Source organism: Panthera tigris, chromosome A2, assembly GCF_018350195.1.
Source record: "Panthera tigris isolate Pti1 chromosome A2, P.tigris_Pti1_mat1.1, whole genome shotgun sequence".
Lineage (NCBI taxonomy): Eukaryota > Metazoa > Chordata > Mammalia > Carnivora > Felidae > Panthera > Panthera tigris.
In genome coordinates, this window is record NC_056661.1 from 72,952,037 (window position 1) to 72,966,811 (window position 14,775).

At 39.8% G+C, this 14,775-nt stretch overlaps 1 protein-coding gene across 7 annotated transcripts in view; it reads right to left on the minus strand.

The window, feature by feature from the left end:
* Positions 1-14,775, minus strand: part of SUGCT (succinyl-CoA:glutarate-CoA transferase) — a 746,174-nt gene that overhangs the window by 404,054 nt on the left and 327,345 nt on the right. The window lies entirely within an intron of this gene.

A 14,775-nucleotide genomic window follows, 5' to 3' on the forward strand; every position in this document is an offset into this window, starting at 1 on the left:
AAGGAAAAAAGAATGAAAAAGAGTGAAGAAAACTTACAGGAATTATAGGGCACAATGAAGAAAGAGACAATATTTGCATTATGGGAAATCCAGAAGGAGAAAAAAAAAGAGACAGAAAGTATCTTTAAAGCAAAAATAGTTGAAAATGCCCCAAACCTGGGGAGAGAAATGGACAGCCATATCAATGAGGCCCAAAGGACCCAAACTAATTGAGCCCTATTTGGGATCAAAGCCCTATTTAGGATAAAATTTAATTATAGTTAAATTGTCAAAAGTCAAAGACAAAGAATTTTAAAAGCAGGAACAGAGGGGCGCCTGGGTGGCTCAGTAGGTTAAGCGTCCAACTTTGGCGCAGGTCATGATCTCATGGTTCATGAGTTCAAGCCCCGTGTCGGGCTCTGTGCTGACAGCTCAGAGCCTGGAGCCTGCTTTGGATTCTGCGCCTCCCTCTCTCTCTCTGTTTCTCTCCTGCTCACACTCTGTCTGTCTCTCTTTCTCTCAAAAATGAAGACTAAATAAATAAATAAATAAATAAATAAATAAATAAATAAAAGCAGGAACAGAAAAGAAAGAAGGTACATACAAGGAAACCCATAAGATCATCAGCACATTTCTTAACAGAAACTTTTCAAGCCAGGCAAGAATGGGATGACATATTCAAAATATTGAAATAAAATAGCTGTCAGCCAAAGCTGTCCTTCAGACTTGACGGAGGGACAAAGACTTTCCCAAACAAAGGCTGAGGGAGTTCATTACCACCAGATCTGCCTTACAAGAAATGCTAAAGGGATCTCTTGGAGTAGAAGTAAAAGAACAACAATTAACATAATAAAAACGTAAAAGGTAGTGTATATCTCACTAATAACAGTAAATATGTAGTTAGATGATAAGAGTGGTATATAATTCACTTACAACTTTTGTATGAAAGTTTTAAAAAATGAGGATAGTAAAAATAACCATGCCTACAATAGTATTAGTTGCATGATATTAAAAACACATAAATTTTAACAGCAGTAACCAAAAACTTGACAAGCAGGAGCAGTAAAAATATAAAGTTCATGAATTCTATTGAAGTTAAGTTGTCATCAGTTTAAAACAAGGTGTTATAAAATTAAAACATTTTACATAAGCCACAAAGGAAAATCCTGTAGTATTTAAAAAAAAAAGAACATGAGAAAGAATTCAAAACAGGGGCACCTGCAGGCTCAGTCAGTTAAGCATCCAACTTCAGCTCAGGTTATGATCTCACTGTCCGTGGGTTCGAGCCCCACATCAGGCTCTGTGCTGACATCTCAGAGTCTGGAGCCTGCTTGAGATTCTGTGTCTTTTTGTTGCTCTCTGCCCCTTCCCTACTCGTGCTCTCTCTCTCTCCCAGAATAAGTAAACAAACAAAAAAATTAAAGAACTCAAAACATACTGATACAAAAACATCAACACACACACACAAAGATAGCAGGATAAGAAACAAGAAACAAAGATCTCTAAAACAACCAGAACACACACAACAAAAGACAAAAGTAACCAAAAATGAGTAGGCTTAGCTATACTTACATCAGACAAAATAGACTTTACAAATGATGAAAGGAGACAAACAGGGGCACTATATGATGCTAATGTGATCAATTCATCAAGAAGACATAACTGTAAATGTAAGTGCATTCAACATTTGGAACACCTAAATATATAAAGTGAAAACTAACACAGCTAAAATAAGAAATAAAATTGAATAAAATACAATAATACAATACAATACAACACAATAAAATACAATAATACAATAATAGTTGGGGACTTTAATACCCTACTCTCAACAACAGATAGATCATCCAGATAGAGAATCAATAAGGAAACAGCAGATCTGAATAACACTAGAGACCAAATGGACCTAAAAGATTTATACAGAACATTCTATCCAACAACAGCAGAATACACGTTCTTCTCAAGTGCACATGGAACATGTTCTAGAATAGGCTATATGTTAGGCCAAAAAACAAGTCTTAGCAAATTCAAGAAGATTGAAATGATAGCAAGTATCTTCTCTGACCACAGTGGCATTAAACTAGAATTCAAGAACAAGAAAAAAACTGGCAATTCATGAATACATGGAAATTAAACAACACTCTCCTGAACAAACAATGGATCAAAGGAAAATTGAAAACATAACATGCCAGAAAAAGAGATCAGACTTGTGATTCCCAGAGGTGGAGTGGAGAGGAAGGAAGAGTGGAGAAAGGTAGTCAGAAAAGACAAATTGCCAGTCATAAGATAAATAAGTACTAGGGATATAATGTACACCACGATGACTGTAGCTAACACTGTTATATGAGATGTAGGGAAGTTAATAGAGTAAATCTTATGAGTTCTCATTAAAAAATGGATTTTACCTTTTTAAATGGTTGGAAGGAATCAAAAGAAGAATATCTCATAACATATGAAAGCTCTATGAAATTCAACTTTTGGTGTCCACAAATAAAATTCTATTGTAATACAGTCATGTGGGGTGCCTGGGTGGCTCAGTCGGTTAAGCATCTGATGTTGGCTCAGGTCATGATCTCGCAGTTCAGGAGTTCGAGCCCCTCATTGGGCTCTGTGCTGACAGCTCCAAGCCTGGAGCCTGCTTCAGATTCTGTGTCTCCCTCTCTCTCTGCCTTTCCCCTGCTCTCTCTCTCTCTGTCTCTTTCTCTCTCAATCAAAAATAATAAAAATTTAAAAAAATTAAAAAAAATTTTAATATAAAAAAACGGAATACAGTCATGTCCACTCATTTAAGTATTGTCTACGGTTGCTATCTGGCTACAATGGTAGAGTTAAGTAGCTGTGATGGAGATCATTTAATCCACAGAGGCTCAAGTATTTATTATCTTTATAGAAAAAGCTTGCCAACTCGTTTTAAAGCGATAAGTTTCAGTATGGTTTGCCATGCCACAATAGTTAACTACGATTTTACAATTTTAATCCCATTTAATTCCTTTTTACTTAAACACTTTGCTTTATAGTTTTGTCTATAATTGTATTTCTAAATTTATTATTAAGTTTTAGAATATTTCATTGTAGTTGGTTCTTTTGAAGCTTACTGAAATTTTTTTTGTAACCTAGTCTATAATCAGTGTTTGTAAATGTTCCACAGACACAAGACTATGTGCTCTCTGTTAGCAGGGTACGTAAGGTGACGTATATCTAATACTTCCATCTCATTCAATATACTAAATAAATCCTCTTTTTAGTTCTTAATCTAGTTTAGAAAATACCATGTTAAATTATTATAAAATAATCATGTGTCTCACAATTTCTAACTTTCTAATGTTTTAGAATATATAACTTTCTATGTTTTGGAATATATTTCTATATCTTTCCATGCTTAAAAATAACTTGGAACAATCAATGACTCTTATTTTAAAGATACAGTATAGATCAATGACCGCCAGGAAGGGTCAGTCCCAGGGCTATGAAGATACAGACCAGCACTCCAATTTTCCTTTTTTTGTTTTCCTTCATTAAATTGAACAGAGTACTGAGACTTAAATAAACTCAGACATTCCAATGTCTGGATTTTTCTTTCCAAAGTTAGCAAATGAGAAAAAGAAAAACAATTCACAATAGAGGGAAGAAAAATCATTAAGAAAGGAAAATGTCAATTTATAAATTCAAAGATTAAAAGTTGTGTGTGTACCTGTGTTTCTGTGTGTGTGTGTGTTTGTATAAGTGTGGGGGGTGAGGTGCAGGGTGTTTACTTGTTTCCTTTCCCCGGCCAGTATTATTCTAAATATGAAATTTATAGAGAAAAGAGAAAAAAAGCAGTTATTCTGTGAGTGCTGTGGAAAAGGCATTGATAATCAAGAGATTCCCAATTTGAGCCTCACTAATGACCTATGTGTTATTGGCCAAAACATGTTAAGCTAGAACTAAGGTAGGTTTAGTCTGACATTGGGAGTGGCGAGTAGCTTGCCAGGACTACTGTGGATCATCCAGGTGAAGGCGGTCAGGAGCAGCTGGTCACCAGGGAATATTCCAGGATGCTGGACAGCTGGTGGAAATCAAGACCCAGCAGGGACGTCAGCTGTCAGCACTGGAAGAGAGGTGGAGTCTGCTCTTACTAGAAACATCAGTTAATGTAAGATCAAAAAGAGCAGAGGAAGGCCTATGCGAGGGCACCAAAGCTAAGAAGAGATAAGAATAGAACCCAAGTAGGGGCAAAGTAGTTGCAGCACAGAACTCGGTGTGAGCCAAAGGCAGGCAGGAAATTGGGCAGGGCAGGATGAGTCTGGGGAGTCTGAGGAGCAAAGCAGTGTCAAGAGACTGAGTCAAACTCCAGATTCTCTATCCAATTTGAAAGTCAAGAGCAAAACAAGGTCAGCCAGAAAAAGGCTGGAGAGATGTGCCTACACCCTTCCCAAAGGAAGGCCTTCTGAGCTGGCTTTGTGCAGTCTCCCACCAGATCAGGGGTCTCCAGCCATGATGCTGTTAAATTCTAAGTTCTTACACTTAGGAAAGGGTTAAGTCCAATGAATGGTATCTGAGGCCCTACCCAACTCCCCAAATGTTTAGGACTTTAGCATTCTATAAATCTAAAAATATACATTAAGTTCCAGTGGAGAAACGAGGGTATTAAATGTTTTATCCAGGGAAACATAGTTTACTGGACTCCCTCTCACAGCCATCACCCCCCCTTCCCGCCCCCACACACATATATAAATATCCCACCACCACCATCTAATTCTTTCTACTAAAAGGCAGCATGGAATGGTTTATAGCCCTCCTGGAAAGAAAAAAATGGGGGTGGGGGGGAGGAGCAGGATGACATTCCATTTCATCCTGACTCACTTAAAGATATCATTCGATCCTCAGTCACAAAGAATTCTCCTAACAGGGTAGAAACAGCCCTTCGTTTGGAGTTGCAGTAGTTCCTTATACGATCCCTAAGCCAAAAGGATACATTCCAGGGCTGTGTTTCTTTCATTCTTTTTCCCTCCAGGCTGATTTTATAGTAACAACACACAGCCACTTAAAGCTATCTCCAAATAGCCAACATTCAGAAAACGTACCACATAAAATAGAGACATTTTACAAGGAACCATCTATTAGCTGATAATGGCAGAGCTGCCATGGAATGCAAAAGAAAACCAATGTGACCCTCACCAAAACATCAGATCCATTTATCCCAATCAGCCCTCTGCAGCAAATGCCAGATTAACCTACAGTATCATTCAAGGCATTATAAGAGGTTTGGGGGGGGAGGCTGCAATAAACTAAACATGTAGGTTGAGGATATATATAAATCACATGAATTGCAGCCTCATAAGATACTAATAGAAGTCAGGGGTGGGGGGTGGGAAGGCTGGCAGGAAGATTTTAAAATGTGATCACATGGGAAAGAGAACTTTAGACCAACCAAAGAGTTTCAGGGGGAGCGAACAATAAGTTTCTCTCTATATATTAAAAACATGTAGACATGGGAGAGTCGATGGTTGCCAGGTTTAGAGAGGAGAGGAATGAATCAGAGTTAAAAGAGACTTCCCTAGCCTCCCAGCCCTGGCAGAAGCATCATTGCGGGGAACTTGATCTCTGGGGCTCCTGAGTGCTCTCAGCCTTTCACTCTGCTCTCGGCCTCGCTGAGGCAGCCTGGGCTTTGATGATTTCTCTACTTTCTCCACATGAAAATCTAGTCTGAGGGGAAAGTCTGAGAAAACTTACGCTAAGGAATAAGAGTTCAAGCTTTAACTCTCTCTGTGCTGTCTGAAGCTTAAGAATGGACAAACTTAGGGTACCTGGATGGCTCAGTCGGTTAAGCGTCTGACTCTTGATTTTAGCTCAGCTCATGATTGCACAGTCTCGTGAGTTCGAGCCTCGGGTTGGGCTCTGGGCTGACAGCACAGAGCCTGCTTGAGATTCTCCCTCTGTCTCTATCCCTCCCCTCCTCACACTCTCTCTTTCTCAAAAATAAATAATAACAAAAAACTTAAAAAAAAAAAAAAAAGAATAGACAAACTTTTGGGTCAAAAAAAAATCTATAATTGCGGACCTCTGAAATCAGCAGTGTAAGGAAGGGTTATATTCCATGCAACAGAGGTTCCTTCCAGCCCTTCTGAATTCTATCATATAGGTGGACACTGATAAAATTCTCTCTGTTCTCTGAGCAAACTACTTATTCAAATGAAGGCTTCCTGCAAATAAATGAAACCCAATTATTAGGAAGGTGATACATAATATCCATTTAGAATTTAATTTTAAAAAGAGATCAAATTCTCAATAACTGGATGAGGACAGGAAGATGGAACCAGAAAAGGAAGACAAGAGGATGAACTAAAATGGGGTTTAAGACAGGGATAAAGGGAAGGAGTGAATGATAGCTCGCCATTAAGAAATTAAATATAAAGAAGAGTTGGCCCTTAAACAGAACAGAGATTAGGGGCGTCAACCCCACACACAGTTGAAAATCCGTGTATAACGTTTGACTTCCCTAAAATTTAACCAAGAGCCTCCTGTTGACCAGAAGCCTTACCAATAACAGAATAGTCCATTAACACATATGTTGTATGTTATATGTATTATATGCTGTATTCTTACAATAAAGTAAGCTAGAGAAAAAATGTTACTGGGAAAAATCGTAAGAAAGAGAAAGTACGTTTATAGTCCCATTTGTATATATCGAAAAAATTCTGCATGTATATGAACCTGCACAGTTCAAACCTGTTTTGTTCAAGGGTCAACTGTAGCTTCATTTTCTACTAAGAATAAAAATTAAGGAAATTATAGATGTTATTTAGCAGATAATTAAAGTCAATAGCTTTCAGGAAGGCCAAAAATGCCCATTAAAACTTTGAAAAAACTTAACCATAAAAATGACACAGGAGAACTCATGGACATATTTTTTTCCAAGTTCAAAGGCCCCGGCTGAAGCTTTTCATAGAGACTATTAACACAGCATAGCAGCTAAGGAACACAAAATGTGTCGTTCTTTATGAGGGTATAGCCACCAATGCAAGGAATAACTTAAATGGAGTGTTCACAAGTTCCAAATTCATCACCCCCACCAAGAAACAAGTGTCTCTTGAAAGGGAATAGACTATGGGCCGTTAAGGTCCATTTTGGTTTAAAAAACTAAGCACTATTAACAGTCTTCATTAAGAATAAAGTCTTTATTCCAAGACTTGTGAGCTATTTTTAACTTTTCAAGAGAGTTGAACAGAAATCATTTAGCTGCAAAAAGGATATACAGGCCTACTACAATATCCTGCTTTCCTTTCACTGGGATCAAATCAGTACAATAATCAATGATACTCGTTGTATCATCCTAAGCAGGGTTTGATTGGCAGTTGAATAGACCTTGATTAAATAAAAATTATGGAATTCATGAAATATTTACAGCTTGGGAGAGAAAAATTTCTCAAAGATAGGGGGTTCATGAGTAAAAAAAAATTATACAGGAGAAATTTGATGGTAAAAAAAATAAAACTGGGGAACTGTGATTTGTGATTCTAGGGGATTGAGATTCTCCTAAAACAGACCGAACATTGCTGTGTGCTGTGTTGGGCTAGCTGCTCTCAGGCCTGCTCTGGTTCGTAATTCTCACTATGGTGTAGGTATCGTTATGCACATTGTATATATATATATATATGAGGACCTGAGGCTCCAAGAATCGGGGCTAGTTCAAGGCCACAGAGTTAGTGGAAGACTCTGGCCTCAAATTCAGGCCTTTTGACATTCAGTGATCATAATACAGTCCTCTTAGGTTAGTTTAGAAAGTTTTCATCTCTGGCTACCATTGTTCTTTTTTTTTTTTTTTTCCTTTGCCTTCCAAGATTTTATTTAAATTCAAGCTAGTTAACATACTCGTAATATTGGTTTCAGGAGTAGAATTTAGTGATTCATCATTTACATATAACACCCATTGCTCATCACAAGTGCCCTCCTTAATGCCCGTCGCCCATTTAGCCCATCCCCCACCCAACTCCCCTCCAGCAATCCTCAGTTTGTTCTCTGTACATAAGAGTCTCTTTTGGAACCTGGATGGCTCAGTCGGTTAAATGACTTTTGGTTTCAGTTCAGGTCAGGATCTCATAGTGTGAGATCATCAGGCTTCTCTCCCTCTCTCTCCTTCTGTCTCTCTCTCAATAAATAAATAAACTTAAAAAAACAAGAGTCTCTTTACGGTTTGCCTCCCTTCTCTGTTTTTATCTTATTTTATTTTTCCTTCCTTTTTCCTATGTTCATCTGTTTTGTTTCTTAAATTCCACATATGAGTGAAATCATATGGTATTTTTCTTTCTTGAACTGACTTATTTCGCTCAGCATAATACACTCTAGTTCCATCCACATCACTGCAAATGGCAAGATTCCATTCCTTGTGATGGCTGAGTAATATTCCATTGTTCTCTTTTTATCTTAACAACACTGGGAATTTGTCCTCTTTTCCTTTTGGCCACTTCTTCCAAACTTGGATGGTATTGCTCCTTGGGTAATACATTGACTAACTGAAAGATTGTTTATTGAGTTCCAGAAACCCAACAGGCATTAGAAATAAAAATCAAAAGAGATATATTATCTCTTATGATGTGTCCATGTAGGTTCATCAATTGCACCAAATGTACCACTCTAGTGGGGAGTGTTGATAGTGGGGGAGGGGGATATATGGAAACTTTCTGTACCTTCCTCCTAAAACTTCTCTCAAAAACATTTAATTGTTTTAAAAAAAAAAGAGGGGCACTTGGGTGACTCAATCAAGTGTCCGACTCTTGATTTAGGCTCAGGTCATGAGCTCACAGTTCGTGAGATCAAGCCCCAGGTCCGACTCTGCACTGACAGTGTGGAGACTGTTTGTGATTCTCTCTCTCCCTCTCTCTCTGCCCCTCCCCCCACTCCTGCTCCCCCCTCTCTAAAAATAAATAAATAAACTTAAAAAAATAAGAAATTAAGAAATGTGAAACTTATTTAAGAACTTTACTGTCTTGTCAAGGAGGACAACTGATGATAGTTGGGTGCGATGGATGCTTTGATGTCGTGGCATCAGAGGGGCTGTTTACAACAGACAAGTGAGGCAGGAAAGGCTCCTGGGGCTCGTGCTCATTTGGAAGGAATGGAAGCACCCAGTGAAGCCAAGAAGCTTCATCATTTTAGTGAAAAGCAAACAGCATATGGGAAGACACAGAGGATTAAAACACCAGGCCACGTTATAAGGAGTTGCAGGTGGTTCTTGGGTGACTAGGTAGGAGGCAATTACATGTATTAAAGCAAATAGTTCAATCTTTGTCCTCAAAGCTGTGGAGACTCCCTGAAAGACCTAGGCAGGGAAGCAGAAGGACCAAATTTGCCGGATTGAGACCAAGATGTCAGTTTTTATAAATTAACATTATATTCAGGCACCTTTGAAAATACAACCCCCTACCAACAGCCAAAAAACACTCTAGGTCCAACTCTCCAATATTCTAAACAAGCCAATTAAAAATAATTTGGGGAGCGCCTGGGTGGTTCAGTCGGTTAAGCATCCGACTTCAGCTCAGGTCATGATCTCACAGTTCGTGGGTTCGAGCCCTGCATCGGGCTCTGTGCTGACAGCTCAGAGCCTGGAGCCTGCTTCAGATTCTGTCTCTGGGTCTCTCTGCCCCTTCTCTGCTCTCTCTCTCTCTCTCTCTCAAAAATAAACATTAAACAAATTTTTAAAAAATTAAAAAAATAATTTGAGCATCATGGGATCAAGCCCCATATTGGGCTCTGTACTGAGTGTGAAGCCTGCTTGGGATTTTCCCTCTCTCCTTCTGCCACTCTCCTGTGCCCTATCTCTCTCTAAAATAAAAAAATTAATACAATGATAAAATTAAATTTAAATTTAAAAATAAAATAATTTGATACCAAATTTTGGAAGTGATCAGATTAGATGAAGCTCTTTAATAAACCTTTGATTCCGTTCACCAATATTTATTTAGCACTTCCGCTTAGAAGGCCCTGAACTCCAGCACTTAATTTCATTGTTTTTTGGGGTGCCAGGGTGGCTCAGTAGATTAGGCGTCCAACTTCAACTCAGGTCATGATCTCACGGTTCATGAGTTCCAGCCCCATGTCGGGCTCTGTGCTGACAGCTCAGAGCCTGGAGCCTGCCTGCTTTGGATTCTGTGTCTCCCTCTCTCTCTGTCCCTCCCCCACTCACGCTCTGTCTCTCCATCTCTCTCAAAGTCTCTCAAAGATAAACATTAAAAAACATTTTTTTAATAAAAAAATTTCACTGTTTTTTAATACAGTAAACTCTGAAAGTAAGTAAATATTCAATCACATATCAGAAACTTAAGAAAAATCAGATCATTCAAAACCAAAACCAATTACTATTTCACTAAAGGAATTGTCACAGCATTGTAAAAAAGGTAAGTTTATCTTACATTGTTAATTTTTATTTATATCATCTTAGTGTAACCAACTTTTTAGTAACACCTTCACTAGGACTATATTGACAGACACTTGCTTAACATGTGCAGCATTTTTCAAAAATCAATTTAAAAGTTGTCATCAGTTTCTTTCCAAGTTACCTTATTTTTCTTCTCCTATGACTTATTTTTTTTTCTCCCTGTGAAATTCCACTTGATCAGATAGTTCTTCCTTTGAGTTCTCTTTTCTCTTCTCTTCACCTCATTCTATTTGTCCAAGACTCATCTGGGGTGGGGCGAGGGGTGCGCCTGGGTGGCTCAGTCAGTTAAGCATCCAACTTCAGCTCAGGTCATGATCTCACAGGTTGCGAGTTCAAGCCCTGTGTTGGGCTCTGTGCAGAGAGCTCAGAGCCTGGAGCCTGCCTTGTGTTCTGTGTGTGTGTCTCTCTCTCTCTCTCTCTCTCTCTCTGCCCCTCCCCTGCTCATGCTCTGTCTCTCTCTCCTTCAAAAATATACAAACATTTAAAAAAAAAAAAAAGACTCATCTCAGGTGGCACCACCTCCAGGAAGCCTTCCTGGACTTGCCCACGTTGAGGGAGTTACCCTTCTCTGGGCTGCGGGCACCCTGTGAGTGTGTTTACCAGTTGTCCTGAGCAAACACTACTTAAGCCACTGCTTTACCTGCTTATTTTCCTAACTAGATCATGAACTCCTCACAAGCCCAGATCTTTTGTTTCATCTCTGTAGCTGCAGGACAAGGGCACACAGTCAGTGGCCAGTAACAGTGAAGAAAGGAAGGGAGAGAAATAAAGCAAATTATATTTCTATTTTCTCCATCATTTCTCTTCTCCTTCCTCCTCATTTCATGTCTTCCTCTTATTTTCCCCAACTACTAACACAACATCTTTAACCTTCTCCTCTTGGTTTCAATGCAGGTTATGATGTTCACTCTCTCCCTTGAGGTCCTCACGGTGGCAAAAGTGCTGATTCAGTGTGTCAGGGGCCCTGACTTAGGAGTTATTGCTCCTGGGAGCTGCAGAGAAGGGGTTTGTTTTAACGGGCCCTGGATTAGTCTCTATTATGTCTCTTCTGTTTTAGCTGGGGACTTTTAACATGCTTTCTCCTTGCACCGTTTTCAGTCTTAGCAGCTGGGTAAACAGACGTTCTGCAACACCCTGGATAAAACGGCAAGCCCAAGGGAAAAGTCTCCCATCTTGAAATTTAAAAAAAGCAAAACTTGTTCAGGGCCGGCCTGGTGGGGGGCGGGGGTTGGGGGGTGGGAAATAGTAACACCTGAGAACACCTGAGACACACTGTGTGCTGTCTGCGGAAAACTCAGCGGATGACAAAAACATGCAGCTGCCTTCCTGAATGAGCCTGGCTGCTCAGAGAGAAGCATCACACGATTTTTAGCAGGAATAACAGAAAAGTGAGGTAAGCGACTGGCTTTCCTGGTAGGCTTTCAAAAGAGTCTATGAATTCCATAGGAGAACACAAAGAGGACTGTAGTTAACAATACTGTATATGTGAAGGTTGCTAGGAGAGATTTTAAAACCCAACACAAGAAAAAGAAATCTGTAACTGTGAGGTGATGGGTGTCAACGAAACTTACTGGGATGCTCATTTTGCAATACATGCATATATCACATCATGATGGTGTATGCCTTAAACTAATACACGGTTATATGTCAGGCATGTCTCAATCAAACTGGAAAAAAATGTGTCTTCAGGTTGGATAGAAAATAGTAGTGGCTGAGAAGCAAACTGACTATATGATGAAAATAATCCCTTCATTTCACGAGTTTAAGAAACTACTTTGTTATAAAGTCTATCATAACTTTTAAACATGATTTGCTGGCCACCTCCCCCCACTCTCTCTACTGTCTCCCTGGACCCACCCTGGACCCACATCCCTTCATTCTCTCTCTCTCTTTCTCTCTCTCTCTCTGGACCCACCTCCCCCCAACTCTTCCTTTTGATCATTGAGTTTGGGCTCACTGTCCTCTCTGGTACTCCCTAAACTCCCACCCATGCACCTGCTGCCTAAAGAGCTTCTTCCAGTTCTCTGCAGGTCCCTTCCCTCACCTCCTTCAGGACTCTGCTCAAATGTCCCTTAAGCAGAGAAGCTCTCTGTGACCAGCTTAAATGAAATAGCCTCACAACCAACTTTTGGCACTCCTCATTTTCCTTCCCTGCAATATTTTTCACCAATGTTCTTTGTTTCGTTTATTCTCTATCCCTAGTGATCAATAAATATTTATTGAGTAAATAAGCAAAGACAGGGTAACGTTCCATGCACCACTTTAGGGGAGGCAATATGACATATGGAAAAGATACAGCCTTTTGAATTCTAAACTAACTATTCACTATGTTTCTAACCTTGAGACTAACCTCCCTACACTTCAGAATATTCATCTGTAAAGTGGGAATAATAACGCTTTCCTGATAATTAAAGGCATCTACTCAGTGCTGCTTTCTCCCCTTCCCTTCTCCCTGCCTCCTTTCTGTGGTTGGGAGCTAGCGTGTCTGTGATTCACAGGTTCTGCTGTGGAATGAAAAGAACAGCGTGTCAAGCACACCTCTGACAGAACCATTCCCAACAAGTTAATGCCGATTCTGTTTGTGTTTGATAACTGGTAGGCTGGATACGAAGCACGGAAGGACACCTGCTTTTCTGCAAGTGTTGTCATCTGACTGGGACCCCAAAGAGGGACATTTGAGGATGGTTTCATGAAGCTGTGGAACTGACCTTGGAAGCACGACTATGTTTCAGAATCGTAGTGAGTCTGGGAAGCGTTCCAGACAGAGAACAAAAGACCCCACCGAATGGGAGTGTGGCCACAGCAGGGCCTTTATGTTGAGAAAAGGTGGAAAGAAAAAACCATGTCAGACTGTGGAAGACCATGATGTCAGACTAAAAAGACCAGCTTTCATCCTATAATAGAGAGCCACTAAACATTTTTAAATTTTCATAGAGAACATAGAATCAGCTAATGAAAATGATACACTTTTAAACTTTCACAGAGACCCCCTGAAAGCCAGGCACTGAACAGTACCGGTGAATCCAGTGACATTTGTTCAGAAAAACAAACGACAAGGTCATAAATGGGAATGAATCATATCCTAATCTTCCCCGCTCATCACTGTTTGATCCATCACGCAGAAGAGACTTGAGCTGGCAGAGACTGAAGACTGCTTACCACAAGAGAGCACCAAAAAACATCAACACACTCACACAACAGAGCCTCCAAACAGTGCAGGCTCTCTGTGGTCTGTGCTTTAACAGCAGGACCTGTGATAATGTGACCTCCCCTATCGAATTTCCTCTCTGAAGACAACCCCCCAGTCTCTTCCTTGTGATTGGATTCCTTAACTCCTTGTTAAGCCCTGAATAAAGACATAAGAACCTTATGGGTTTCCACAATGAGGAAACTTCCACTTCTGCGTGCGTAAGAGTAGAAAGAAGAAGGCGACAAATTATGTAATTCACAATGAAGAGAGAAAATAGAAATTAATCTATTACAGATGCTACTAAAAGTCTTTCTACAGCAGAATTCTGTCACAGAATTGAGCAAGGAAGAAAAATCTTAAGACATGGGAAACCAGTAATGTAACTTTGTGGCGCTTGATGTTATAAAAGGGGCCAGCAGCTGAGTACGAAGATGACACTTTTATCTGCCTCAGTTTTGTATTTTTCTTGGGTCCACTTCTCACAGCATGGATACGATCTATTTAGACTCTCAAAGAGCTTTTGATAAGGTTCTCACAAATGCCTATTATTGAAAGTGGGTAACCGTGGTGTGAAAGGAAAAAGTCCTATCAATGAATTAAATGAGAGGCAAAGAGCAGAAATAAATGGCCAATTCTCATGTGAAGAAAGGTTAATGACTGAGGGCTCTCAGGCTCTGTGGTAGAATCAGACTGATATTTAACGAACGACAGGGATAGGAGAGCCCGATTCTGGCTCCTGCATTCTCTGCACATCAGTCCCACACAGAGCCCCCCGCTGATCGACCGGCATGGGGCACAAGGCGAAACAGGCATTGCGAAGTGTCTGCGATCCAGGAAAGGGAAAATAGGTAATGAATTGTTGCTGATTCACACAGAGATCCCCAAATACCAAGGGGACAGAAATAAAAATTACAGTAGCAGAATCTTATTGTCTAAGAACTTTGGTACATACTACACAGAAAAATAAGGGCCCTTTCAAAAGACAAGATATGATATTTGAACAAAAGTACTTAATTCATGGGCATGATGACAGCAAATGTTCCGTATTGAAGAACCGCTTCTGTGGGCATTTAGACCCACAAGAACCCTGATGCCTATTCTGTAGATGGAGTTTAGACATAAACAAAAGTGAAACTGGTAGGAAATATGCAGGATTGGTACCCTTTTCTGAGGGATACCTGAAAGACTGATA